Below are 13,939 nucleotides of genomic sequence, written 5' to 3'. Positions count from 1 at the left end.
GTGTGTGTGTGTGTGTGTGTGTGTGTGTGTGTGTGTGTACCCAAATCGTGTACGAAATCCCAAACACCGGTCCTTCATCTCTCTCCCTCCCTCAACACTCGCCATAAATGCCGAAGAAAACACGAGAAACAACTTGGGTGCTGCAGAAGTTGGTATTAAGGGGGAGCTTGAAGGCGCCGGACTCTGAGATGGGAGTGTTGATGTATAGCCAGGCTTTTTACACTCAGTTTCTTGGGTTGTTGGCAAGGCAGTGAGCGGGTCCAGTTTCCCTGAGAAGTAATCCCAAGTTTTTCCTCCCTTTTCGGATAGGATTTTGGTGATGACTGGATCTGTGGGTATTTCGGCCATACCACGTTGAGTACACCGCTTCCCGTCCGATCAGCGAAGTTAAGCAACGTTGGGTCTGGTTAGTACTTGGATGGGTGACCGCCTGGGAACACCAGATGCTGTTGGCATAACGTTCTCCCTACGTGTCAAGTGGGGTTGGTGGAGGATTAGTGCCCCTCCCTGTAAAACAATTAACTCTGAGCCCTGGGCCACCCCGTTTGGGATACATGGCGTCTGGCAATGGATGGATGGATGGATCAGTCCATATTAGAGTCATCAGATTCACTGCGGGGGTCTGGGTAAAGAAAATGTATTGTCCACTTCAATAAGGTGAAGACTGATTTAGTGAAAATATATCCTGTTTTATCTTTTGTATTATTGGGATCATAAGATTGAGAAGATTTAGCTCTCGATAAAAATTTAAGTCTTAAAAAAGGGCATCCTCTCTCTCTCTCTCTCTCTCTCTCTCTCTCTCTCTCTCTCTCTCTCTCTCTCTCTCTCTCTCTCTCTGTGCTTTACATCTGGTGTCAGATTCGAAATGTATGAAGCAGTTCACATGTTTTTGTTCATTTTTATTTTTTCCAACTTTTTTCTCTCGGATGACAGGTTCCATGACCGAAAAAAAAAAAAAAGCAATTTGATATTTCCACAACATGATTTCTGACAGGCCTTCCATTCAAAGCAGCAAAATTGAAATATTTGCTGTTGCGCGGAACGAATACTGCAAATATTTTGGTGATGTGTATTGCAATTAAACAGAGAGAGAGAGAGAGAGAGAGAGAGAATGGGACAAGCAACAGGAAGAGAGGGGAGAGGGAGGCAGGGAATCAGTGTTTGGGGGGGAGGGGTAAGAGGTGAGTAGATAGGAGAAAATGTATGAAAAAGCACGGATGAAAAGCACAAATTAGCACTAAGGGGGGCTTGGACAAACCTGAACCGAGAGAGAGAGAGAGAGGAAAGAAAATGATTGAGACATGTATCCACGTCCTCTCTCTCTCTCTCTCTCTCTCTCTCTCTCTCTCTCTCTCTCTCTTATTCCCTTTCCCTCTAAATCCTCAAAGTCCTTTCTCCTCTCCATTTACGATTTCCTTACAATCATTTTACTCAATTCCAATAAACACAAGAGACCATATTTAACTAATAATATATCGATAAAAGACACAAGGAAATAAATGGATAATATCTCACTCTCCCTTTTAATACATTTTCATAAATTCCTTTAAAAGTGTACAAATATTGTTAACCTTTCATTTTGGGACACCAGACAATCCTCAGGAGATGTAAAAAAAAAAAAAAAATGCTATTTCAGATGGCATTTTTTTAAAGGCCAGTACCTATAGTTCTTTCACCTTTATTTGGCCTAGATTTTCGTTCTTTTCCTATATGTGATGTCTGTGCTCATTTTTAGCTAACAATACCTATACCTCTTTCACCTTAACTTGGCCCATATTTTCTTCGTTTTACTGTATTTGACGGCTGTGTTAATTTTTAGAGAACACTGCCCATACCTCTTTCACCTTAACTTGGCCCATATTTTCTTCGTTTTGCTATATTTGATGGCTGTGTTATTTCTTAGAGAACAGTACCTATACTTTTTCAACTTGGCTGCATACAGAAGGCAAACTAATCCTGCAGCCTGGGATTGCTTCCTCTACTACCACCACTACTTCTACCACTACTACTACCACCACCACCACCACCACTACTACTACTACTAACACTTCTGGCCCTGCTACTAGCGATACAGGTCGAACAGAAATTATGGTTAATGACTGAATTCCAAAAAATAATAGGTTTTACCCTTCCTTAACCCCTCTTCTGATCCATCTGACGAAAGTGTTTGGCAGATCTCTGTATAAGCAAAACTTTAACACTATCCCCATAATTTTAAAGCGTCCTGTGAAAATACTCTATGACAAGTGTAAATATTCTGTTTTCTAGTCATATTTATTTGCTAGTATAATTTTATCAAATGCTATTACCGCCAATTTAGTGAAATACGCTAAAATAATTATTGTTGATGACCAAAAATACAAATTAAGAAAAACACTGATTCTGTCATGGAAGGGGCAACTTTAGTATCCTGCTCCAGTGAGAGAGAGAGAGAGAGAGAGAGAGAGAGAGAGAGAGAGAGAGACGCTAGGCGATTTTGTTCAGCTGAGAGAGACAGACAGACAGAGACAGAGACAGAGACAGAGAGGGCTAAATAGATAAGAGCCTGGAAATTAACACTTACGGACAGGACGATTTTCACATTATTTTCCAGCTGTCAGACGATTTTATTAAGCTGAGAGTGAGTCATAAGAGCCTCAGTGTTGGATGTGTTGCAGGGAGAGGGATGAATGAGAGGGGGTCTCTCTCTCTCTCTCTCTCTCTCTCTCTCTCTCTCTCTCTCTCTCTCTCTCTCTCTCTCTCTCTCTCTCTCAAATCTAATTCTTCTTCCACTACTACTACCACTACTATTACTACTATAACTTCTTCTTCCTCCTCCTCTCCTCCTCTTCCCCCTCCTCCACCTTTTTTTTTTTTAGTGGGTATACATGAACGAGAGGATGGAGAGTGAAAGACTGACTAGAAGAGTGTATGTGAATGAAATAAATGGGGAGAGAGGGAGAGGGAGACCGTGGATGAGATGAAGGGATGGAGTAGAGAGGTATATGAGAGAGGAGGATATAAGCTGGGGATTGGGCAACGAAATGGCAGGGGCCAGGGCGACTTGGAGGCGATTTGTTTGTGGCCACCCCTTAGATATAATCGAAGAACCTCAAGTTAAGCGTTAGGGATCGAGCCTACGCAAAATCGTAACTTGAGGTTGTTGTAGAATTAAGACCAGTTTTTTCTTACGGCTATTGCAACTTCTTTCCAAATTAAATGAAAATAAAAATACACTTCCGTATAGATGATGGAAACTGAGGCAATAAAAAAAGGAAATAAATGAAAATATAAATTACCTCCCAGCAGAGCTTTTGAGTTTGTGTTAAAGAAATGCTTCTCTTTAAAGGAAGGTAACGGGTATCCTAAAAATGAAATAATTGTCAGATTTTGTTTGCTAATGTAATGAAAAATGAAAAATAAAAAGTACTTCTCCCAAGGTAATGTCGGCAAATGGAGAGAGAGAGAGAGAGAGAGAGAGAGAGAGAGAGAAAACTTGACACAGTAATATCAACTACTGTAGTAAAAAGGTAAAGAAAAATATATATATATTGTACTATCAATTGTTGTTTGGTGTTGTATGGAGCAGATATTTAAGTTTTCCTGACCATGAAAGGGTTATCGATTTATTCTCCTTTATTTACAGGCAAAAATATTTATTTTGTTGATTTATTTCTCGATATTCTAAACACATATCATCCTTACTACTGAAAAAAAATATGTATCAACTTTCCTTTACATGTTGATAGAAAAGGTATTTAGAATATGGCTTGTGCATAGTGACAGTTCATGTACTCAAATAATAATAATAATAATAATAATAATAATAATGATGATAATAATAATAAATAATGGTAATAATAATAATAATAATAATAATAATGATGATGATAATAATAATAAATAATGGTAATAATAATAATAATAACGATGATCAATGATGATAACAACAGGAATAATAATAAATCATCATCATCATCATTTTTAAATCATGGTAGGCATTATGACCCAAAAATTAAAATATGGACTTCAACCCTTTTATATTCTTCCCAGATGGTAATGGTGTTGATTTGGTAATAAGACAGAATTTAATATTATTCCACCCATTTTCAGGCATCCTATGAAAGTATATTAAAAGAACAGTGTATTATTGGCCATTTTTGAACTGCATTTTTTCCCTTATTTCTTTTATCCATTTGTATTGTCTTGTATTTGCTGAAACTAAGGAAAATTTTCTAAGATAAATGAAGAGGAGACAGGGATTTGTGGACATACGGGGGGAGGGAAGTGAGGGAGGATGTGGTTTTAATCTCTCTCTCTCTCTCTCTCTCTCTCTCTCTCTCTCTCTCTCTCTCTCTCTCCAGAATTTCAACAGAATTCTGGGGGGACCAGACCAAATGTATATAATTCCGTACTACAAACATATATCGACACGCTTAAGTTTACATACTATCCGATATTTTTCGGTTTGAGTCTACCTAAAAAGCTGATGTTTAATGAGGCATGTATGTTTAATGATGGAGGTGGGGGTTCAAATAGAAGCTTCGTTTTCTGCCAATCTGGACTTTCAACTCAAACTGTGACTCAGTTTAATAATTTGGTCATTTTACATTTTTGTTGCTCTATGCTGCGCCTTTACCAGATTGTTCTTTCACGCCTGCGGTAGGATTCAAGTTGAAATATTCCACCCTGCCTTTGTATCTTTTGGAAATGATAAAATAATCAATATCTAAGTACTATTACGATTTGGTTTATGATCAGTTTGAATCAAATTTAGAAATATTCAATCAAACACACGTAGATTTGTTTGAATTTTCAACAAAACTACTCAAAGTTTTACTTCCTCTTTATTTTCAAGTTCAGCATTATACGCCCTCAATCTTGGTTGAAGTTTTGACAGATTAATATACAGAAAACATTGGGGAGGCTATAGCCCCCTAGCCCCCCCAGGAATTACGGCCCTGCTCTCTCTCTCTCTCTCTCTCTCTCTCTCTCTCTCTCTCTCTCTCTCCAGGTTTACACAAGTCGGCCTTAGTGCCCATTTATGTCTTTCATCCGTGCTTCCTCTTCCATCTCCCTTATCTAGAAGCCCTCCCTCTCCCCCCAGTCCCTCTCCTTCTCCCCCTCCCTCTCCTCCCAGTCCCTCTCCCTTTCCCTCTCCCTCTCCTCCCAGTCCCTCTCTCTCTCCCTGTCCCTCCCCCTCTCCTCCCAGTCCCTCTCCCTCTCCCTCTCCTCTCAGTCCCTCTCTCTCTCTCTCTCTCTCTCCCTCTCCCTCTCCTCTCCCTTCCTGTTGCTTCACCCGTTCTCTCTCAGTGTTGTCTCCCATTCTCCTTTTCTCTTTCTTTTCCCTCTTCCTTCACTCTCTTCCCTCTTCTCCCCTTCCTTCCTTGTCTCCCTCCATCCCTCCCCTTTTCCCTGTCCCCCTCTTTCCTTAACTCTCTCTCTCTCTCTCTCTCTCTCCATTCCTTCCTCTCTCTCGTGTACCCTTCATCATTAGCCCTTTCAATCCAGCGACATATAAGCCAATTCTGTTTTACTTTTCCAACAATGAAAGGGATAGAAATAATCTCCATGAATCTCCTTCAGTGTTATATATAAAAGAAAAAAAAAGAATCGTCAGTCGGTAGCAGAAAAAAAAAAAAATCGTCCTCGGGCTGAGGGGATAAAGAAAAAATGGTCTCAGTTCTGAAGACGCTTAATTTTCTTTATTTTTTAATTTTTGTTTTTCTCTTCTTTTTTTTTTTTTTTAATGGTCCCACTGAGGTGTTATCTTCAGTAATTATCAGATGATCTTATGTAGCTTGTGATGGAGACAGACAGAGAAGGACGTACACACACACACACACACACACACACACACACACACACACACACACACACACACACACACATACACACACACACACACACACACACACACACATTCAGTGATGAGTACACAGAGTCACAGCCAGTAATATATAAAGCAACACACACACACACACACACACACATCCAATCAAAGCACACTATCTAACCTTTGACCTACTCTGACCTCTCTCTTCTTAACCCTGGTGACATTACACATTTTTATGCTTATTTTTCTCGTCTCCATTTCTTTGTCGACTTTTCTGCTTCGTATTTTTTCTGTAGTTTTTGTGCTGTAATTTCTCCCTTAACCTTTTGATCTTTGTTGTTCATTTCGACTGGAAAAAACCGTCTAACTTGAGTAAAATAAATAATGTCATCTAATTCTCTTTGGTCATCTGGAGCTTAGGGACCCTGGGCTAGGCTACTCAGTCCTGACTTAAGGCAAGGATGACCAGCCTCGTTTATCCCTGAGAGGCACTGTGAGAGTAATGCACCCCAACCACCCCTCAGATGAAAACATGTAACCTACGGGAGCTTTATATCTTTTTTATTTTTTATGCAAGGAAGAAGGAACCAAAGGCCAGAAGCCCGCAAGAACATTCCCTTCAAGAAAAACACCAAAAACAAGATAACAGAGAGCCAAAATCAAGATCCGTTCATCCGGCTTTGAGAAACAGCTTGCCCAGAACGTGATATAATGGAGCGAGATCTTCTTCCATTTTTCACTCTGCTCTACACGACTTGACAGAAAACAAAAATAGCTTCAGATACTTTGGGGTCTAGTCCTGTGTGAAAAGGATCCAACTCCACATAGTCTCTCATACAACATTTCCATTAAAGTTTTTCATATTGTTTCGTTGTGATGGTCCAGCTGTGTTGATCTGTTTATTTTATTTCATTTCATTTTTTTTTTGTACAGTGACGTACGTTCTGTAGCTCGATTTTTTTTTTCACAACTACTGTAGGCCCGGGACTGTGTGTGTGTGTGTGTGTGTGTGTGTGTGTGTGTGTGTGTGTGTGTGTGTGTGTGTGTGTGTGTGTGTGTGTGCGTGTGTGTGTTTTATTTCCCTCACAACAAGAGGTCTTCCCCTATGCTGAGTAAAATCGTCTGGTAGCAGGAAAAATGTTGTTCAGCTTATGAGAGAGAGAGAGAGAGAGAGAGAGAGAGAGAGAGAGAGAAATAAAAATGCCCCCGACTCTACAAGGCGAGGATTCAAAGTTTACAAAGGAGAATTCAAAGCCCAAGACAAGAGCCTGAAATTGTCCAAGCAGTTACGTGACTTAGAAGAGAGAGAGAGAGAGAGAGAGAAGCAGTTACGTGACTTAGAAAAGAGAGAGAGAGAGAGAGAGGAGGTGTTGAGGATAATCCCCTGGCCAGCCCCCGAAGAACGCCTCCACAGCTGTTATCGTGAACGCAATCTACGCTGAATTAGGTTGGGCTTATCGCTGGAGGGGGCTGTGGTGGCGGGATTAGGGAGGGGTATTGAAGGGTAGGAGGGATATTGTGGAGGGATTTTGCAGGGTTGGAGGGATATTGCAGGGTTGGAGAGATATTGAAGGCTTGGAGGGATACTGAAGACCTGGAGGGATATTGCAGGCTTAGAGGGATATTGCAGGCTTGGAGGGATATTGCAGGCTTGGAGGGATATTGCAGGCTTGGTGGGATGTTGCAAGCTTGGAGGGGTATTGCAGGCTTGGAGGGATATTGCAGGCTTGGAAGGATACTGTGAGGTTGAAGGACATTGTGGAGGGATATTGCAGAGTTGAGATAATGTTGCAAGGCTGGAGGGATATTGTGGAGGAATATTGCAGAGGTGAGAGGAATTCTAAAGGGATAATACAGGAGTAGAGGGATTTTGTAGGGTCTGTGTGGTGGAGTGGATGGGTGGAGGAATGTATTGAAGGAAAAATGAAAGAATAAAATAAACAGAATCGAAGAAGAGTGGAGGAAAGGAGATGAACGTATACTAAAATGGAGAGAGGAAAATGAATTAGTGGCTGGGGTGATGAGGTGGATGACGAGGAGGGGAAAAATGGAGTAGGGGTAGAAGGTTATATTGGAGGGGGTAAGAGGATAGTGGAATGGGTAAGTGGAATAAGTGGACGAGGAAATAAAACTATACGGAAAGGGATGGGATGGATAGTGGAGTCTAAAGCAGAGAGAAAAGTATTGGATGGAAAAAAAATGAAGGATGGGGCACCAGGATGAAAAAGGAACATTGTAGAGGGATAATTATAATGTATTGAAAGGTGTGGGGGATAGTGAAGGGGTCTGGAGAAGGGATTATATTGAGAATAGGAAGGGTATATTGAAATGGGTGTGGAGGTGGAGTTAGGTGAGAGAGAGAGAGAGAGAGAGAGAGAGAGAGAGAGAGAGAGAGAGAGCATATCGAAGGGGGAGTGGGTCATAGGATCAGGGGAGTCTGTGTTTACCTCGTCAGCTACAGAGCGTGGGAACTAGACGTGTGTGTTTGTGTGTGTGTGTGTGTGTGTGTGTGTGTGTGTGTGGAGGTTCAGAAAGGAGAGATAAATGAATGTGGGTGTAAGACAAAAAAATATTTCGGCAAAAGGGTTTGGACGAAGGAAAAGGCGAAAATGAGTGTAGGAAAAGAAAGTAAGAATGTGAGAGAGGAAGGAAAACTGACGTAACATGGTTTTAGTCACGAGAAATTAGAGATTGCACACACACACACACACACACACACACACACACACAGCAATCTACCAAAAACACTCTCACATCTTCCTTATAAATCCCATACATACCATCACTCACCCACACCTTTCCAGTCCCCCCAAACACACACACACACACACACACACACACACACACACACACACACACACACACCTCCCTTGCGAAAACGAGCAGCAAAAGGGGTCAAGGAAGCGGGTAAATGGCACACACGTCTGCCCTCAAAGACATTCCGAGAGAGAGAGAGAGAGAGAGAGAGAGAGAGAGAGAGAGGAGAAACAGCTGTCTAAATGCTCACCCATAACCCGTCTTGGAAACATCTCGTCTGTAAAGCTGAGTGTCTGTTTTAACTCTCTCATGCTCGGGATAGCTCTAGTGCTCTATTCCGGCTGACGACAGATTTAATTTTATTTTATTTTAATTTATTTTAGGTAAGAGTGAAACTTAAAAACCAGAGTGCTATTACTGTCGCCATTAATCCATATAGTCCTGTGATGCCCCCAGCTGAAAAAAATCGTCTGGTGTTAGCTAGAATGCAAGAGTTGTCCCTATCATCAAGGAGTTCATGGTAACAGCAAGGACACTCCCGGACTCCTATGTTTTACCTTCAGCTGAGGGAAATCTTCTGGAGCTCCCTGGAACACTAAACTAGAGTTGTCCCAAGAATAAAATTGTTAAAAAGGACTTCCTCTTCTTCATCATCATCATCATCTTTATCTTCTTCTTCTCCTCCTCCTCCTCCTCCTCCCCCTCCTTCTCCTCTTCTTCTTCCTCCTCCTCCTCCTCCTTTAGCATCCCGTCTAAGAATATCCTGCCTCAAGGGCATTCCGCTTTCTTGGGCTAACTGCAGGAGGAAGGAGCCTCCAATTCGTATCGGAGAACTGATCACCTTGCAAACGGAAGATTTTTACTACTTCTTATTGCTCTCTCTCTCTCTCTCTCTCTCTCTCTCTCTCTCTCTCTCTCTGCCACCACAACCATCGCCTTCAGTATCACCGTATTTATTGTCGAAACGATCAGTGCAAGTACCACCATAACTATCATCATATCTATCACCATACTATCACGGTACCATCATGATCATCACCGTAACTTTCCCCGTAACTCACCGTAACTATCCCCGTAACAGCACCGTAACTATCACCGTCTCTCACCGTAACTCCCACCGTAACCATCACCGTAAACTGCCGACACGTATCCTCTCCGTAGGCGTTATTTACTCCTTAATGCGAGCAACGAGGCTTGTTTTGCTTGAGACTGGAAAAGAGAGAGAGAGAGAGAGAGTGAGAGAGAGAGAGAGAGAGAGAGAGAGAGAGAGAGAGAGAGAGAGAGAGAGAGAGAGAGAGAGAGAGAGAGAGAGAGAGAGAGAGAGACGTTCATATATATTTTGCCCGGAACTCTTACACCTCTGTGCAGTCCCCCCCCCCTCTCTCTCTCTCTCTCTCTCTGCCAGCTCAAGGTCGACCTGGAAAAATAAAGCGAACCCAACCATTTCAGTAAGTGAGAGAGTTATTATTTGCTTCGTCGTCGTCGATGTTGTTGTTATTTTTAGTTATTGTTATTTTCGACGTAAACGTGGTGGACTGCAGGCTGAAGGTGCGTCGCTGGAAGCTATGTATATGAGAGCAACAGGCAGTTACTTTTGTCTTCTTCTTGTTCTTTTTGTTGTTCATGGAGAAAGTTTTGAAACAAATCATCACCACGTCGATACAGGCCAAATTGCAATGCCCATCCTTACTGAGTGTTTTATCCTCTTGTTTTTTTTAGAAGGTTTTAGAATATACCTTCACCACACTCATATCGGGAAACCTACAATGTCCAGTTTCACAAGGTGTATTACCCTCGTCCTCCCCTCACCGTCCATTACCACCCCAGCCCATCCTGTCCACTCGTCTCAATCCATCCCACGTTTTTGCAACTGCCCTCCCCCTCACATCCAACTTCTGTAGCTTACTCCTTTCCATTGTCAGGGCCAGAACACACACACACACACACACACACACACACACACACACACACACACATTTTCACTGGGCGAACTTGTCCCATCCTGCCCTACCACCCACAACCATCTTGCCCACCCCACCCTCTCATTTCTACCCACCCCATTCATTTTTAGCTCCCCCAACCTTTGACCTTCACCTTACCTGCCTACCAACTGCATCCATGTTTACAGCTTATGATGTATTTCTTCCAGCATACGCCGCCATTCTCTTTTTAATAATTTTCTCATTCATGTTGATAAGATCTTAGTATCTGATATAGGTGTATTCCTAGGGAATCGTAACTTCAGGTTTAAAGACCGTATGCCAGCTGACATGCGCTCGTCGATTGTCTATCTATTTACTTGCCCCAGTTGCCAAGCGGGGTATGTGGGCAGCATGATTCGCTCACTTGAAATCAGAATCGACGAGCACCTAGGTCAGTCTGCCAGAACGGGTCACCCACTGCACAGTCCTCCTTACTCAGCAGTGCGGGAACATTGTAAGTCCTGCGATATTGTTCCTAGCAGAATTCATTTCAGTATCCTTGACTCTTGCCCTAATGAAAACCTAAGAATTTTAGAATCTCTGTATATTAAAAAACTTAAGCCTTGCCTTAATAACACAGTATCCGCTTATCCCCTAAGCTTTGTATAAGTTATATTCACACAGAAAACTTTTACTGTAGACTATGGTAGTTTTTTTTTTTTTTATTGTATGTGTGTATATGTACACGTTGTATATTTATATGTATATATAGGTGTATCTAAATAGGTTCTTATATGGTACGCTAAGTACTTTTTTAACTCATATAAATATTCAGGTTTTTTACTCCTCACTTTTGTATATCATTTACATTGCTTCCAGGTCACTGAAGATGGCATGATGTCGAAACGTTTGACAGTAAAGATGATTATTATAACGGCCCTCGTCATACTCTTTCTACTGAAGATCTTAGTATACTTAGCGTTTTTCGATATATAGCCTCATATGGGTCAGTAGGCCTCCTGTTACATTTATTTGCTATCGCTTGGAACGCCTCATCCCCCCAAGAGACGAGTGAGGGGAGTCAATCTGCATCACCATCATGCATTTAATTCAGCATGAAAATTATAGCCTCAGTAAGGTTGGAACTACAAACTTTTGGCGAGCACTCTGAAACTATTGCGGGCAACTTTGACCTCTAATGATGTCAGGGTCACACAGGAAGTCAAACGGCAACCTGCTTAGTGACATAATGAGCGAGAGAGGCGGTGGAAACTTCAGATCAAAGTCTCCAGGTTCTCAAAAGACCATGAGAAAAAGATGGGAAACCTGACTATTGTTTCATTACTGCGACTTTGAAACTTCCTTCGCTCATCCAGTTAATAGAACACTGGCTTGGCTTCAGGTCTGGAGATGGATAGAGAATGATGGTGACGAAGTGGATAGCTGGATAGGATAGGCTACACACTACACGATTCTGACCTCACATCTGGGAAGGAATAGGAGGAGGAGCTGAGAGAGTGGATTGACGAATGGGAGGAATATTAGGGCTTAATTGAATAAAAATGTTAGTACTCTTTTTTTTCCCCCTCATTTCGCTTCGTGAGGTGGACAGGAAGAAGATGTTGGGGGAGTAGAATCTGGACGGGATGGACAGACATTAGATCACTTATATTTTCGTCATTACTTGCTATCTCCAGACGATTTTATTTTCCTTATAAGAAACTAGGCCTTCAGTTATTTAGGATCTTACAAAGGTCTCCTCCTGATATTTTTAGTTCCTTTAGACACTTTTTTTTTATCTTAATTATTTTTTTTTATTTTTTTCCCTGACTACGACCATATACTACACACTTTATTTTCTTTAGCCCAACAATTCTCTTACATGTCACATACTTTCACATATCACCGTTTCAGCGCTAATACCCACCGTCTATATTGAATATAGACCAGGACTGCCTTGTGCAATGATACAGACAGGGGACGGATTCTGTTTCTGTCCAGTTTACAAACACAGTTCTGTTAATTTTGTGTATCATTTCTCTCTCTCTCTCTCTCTCTCTCTCTCTCTCTCTCTCTCTCTCTCTCTAGTAAATATACACATTAACTATTATCTTTCCTACCTTTAAAAAAAAACATTACTTCCTTTTAGCGCTGCTCTCTCTCTCTCTCTCTCTCATACACACACACACACACACACACACACACACACACCAGCAACCAGACATACTTGAGGAGGAGTTCAAAGTTAAATCCAAGTTTGCGGCCGACTGTGGTTTGAGTTTGAATTTAATTGGATTCTTGGGTTAACTCGCCTCTTTATTCTCCCTAACGGCGGGCGATTGGGAGCTGGTTTGGGAAGGGGGTGATTGCGAGCAGCTATTCTGTACGAGTCGATTTTGGGAGGTGGTTAATTGGGAGCTGTGGGAGTTTTTTTTTTTTTTAAGTGATTGGGATTATGCTTGTTGTGGACGGTTGTTTCGGCTTCTGCTGAGAGAGAGAGAGAGAGAGAGAGAGAGAGAGAGAGAGATGAGGGGTAAAATTCATTTGAAGAACCTTAATCGAAAATTTGGGAAAGGTGTCGAAAGGTACCACGCCCAAGTAGCCTGCGTACATGGTAATTTTCAGGTCAATCGGATCTGTGGAAAAAAGGAAACAATAAGAAGACACAGTATAGATAAATAGACAGATAGATAGATAGTAGATATAGATAGATAGACAAATACAGATAGATAAATCGATAGATAATTTTGTTTCGGTAAATGTAATAATTAGTGAAAAATTTGCACCCGAATGTATAAAAACCTGGAACCCAAGCACTGCGATGCTATTCCCAGCTCTTCCGTGAGTCCCTCGTTCTTATCCCCGAGTCTTGTTCCAATCCGCCTGAAGCGATGATTGGATTGGCAGCCGAGGGATTAGGCGAGTGAGACAGAAAGTTTTTACAGCGGCTGATCTAATCCTGAGCCGCTTCTCAAGGCGTCGGGGTGTCTTTGGCTGCAGGGAGACGGAAATTGTTGCAAATGTTTGAGTGAATTTTGAGGCTGAGAGAGAGAGAGAGAGAGAGAGAGAGAGAGAGAGAGACTTCAACCTATTCACCAAACAAATTGTATTGATATATTGAGTTTAGAATGTGGTAAAATTGGGAAAGATACGAGGTTAGGAAGGTGACATAACTAGTAATATTGTTCAGGTATGAGTAGGAAGGTTATATTATTCACCCCATGAGTTAGGAACATTATGCTGGACAAATAGAAAGGTTGCCAATGCTATTCCTAGAGTCGGATATGTAAGAAAATAAATAACATAAGAAAAAGAATCAGTTAAACGCTCTCTCCCAGACGCCTATGATTCACCCGGATAAATATATTCGGTTGAAATATAGGTGAGTTTTTCGACCATATGAGTAATCCATCTTTCTATTGCCAGACGCCTTAATCCCGTAACG

General features: G+C 41.6%; 1 non-coding gene across 1 annotated transcript; it reads left to right on the top strand.

The window, feature by feature from the left end:
• Positions 1-336: 336 nt before the first annotated feature.
• Positions 337-455, top strand: LOC145391091 (5S ribosomal RNA). Its single transcript, XR_013895780.1, has one exon. It is a non-coding gene; the product is annotated as a 5S ribosomal RNA (ribosomal RNA).
• The last annotated feature ends 13,484 nt before the right edge of the window (positions 456-13,939 follow it).

The sequence above is a fragment of the Coenobita brevimanus genome, chromosome 16 (assembly GCF_032717465.1).
Source record: "Coenobita brevimanus isolate Jiangsu-jjx chromosome 16, ASM3271746v2, whole genome shotgun sequence".
In the NCBI taxonomy this organism is placed as follows: Eukaryota; Metazoa; Arthropoda; class Malacostraca; order Decapoda; family Coenobitidae; genus Coenobita; species Coenobita brevimanus.
This window is presented reverse-complemented; position numbering and strand designations above follow the sequence as displayed.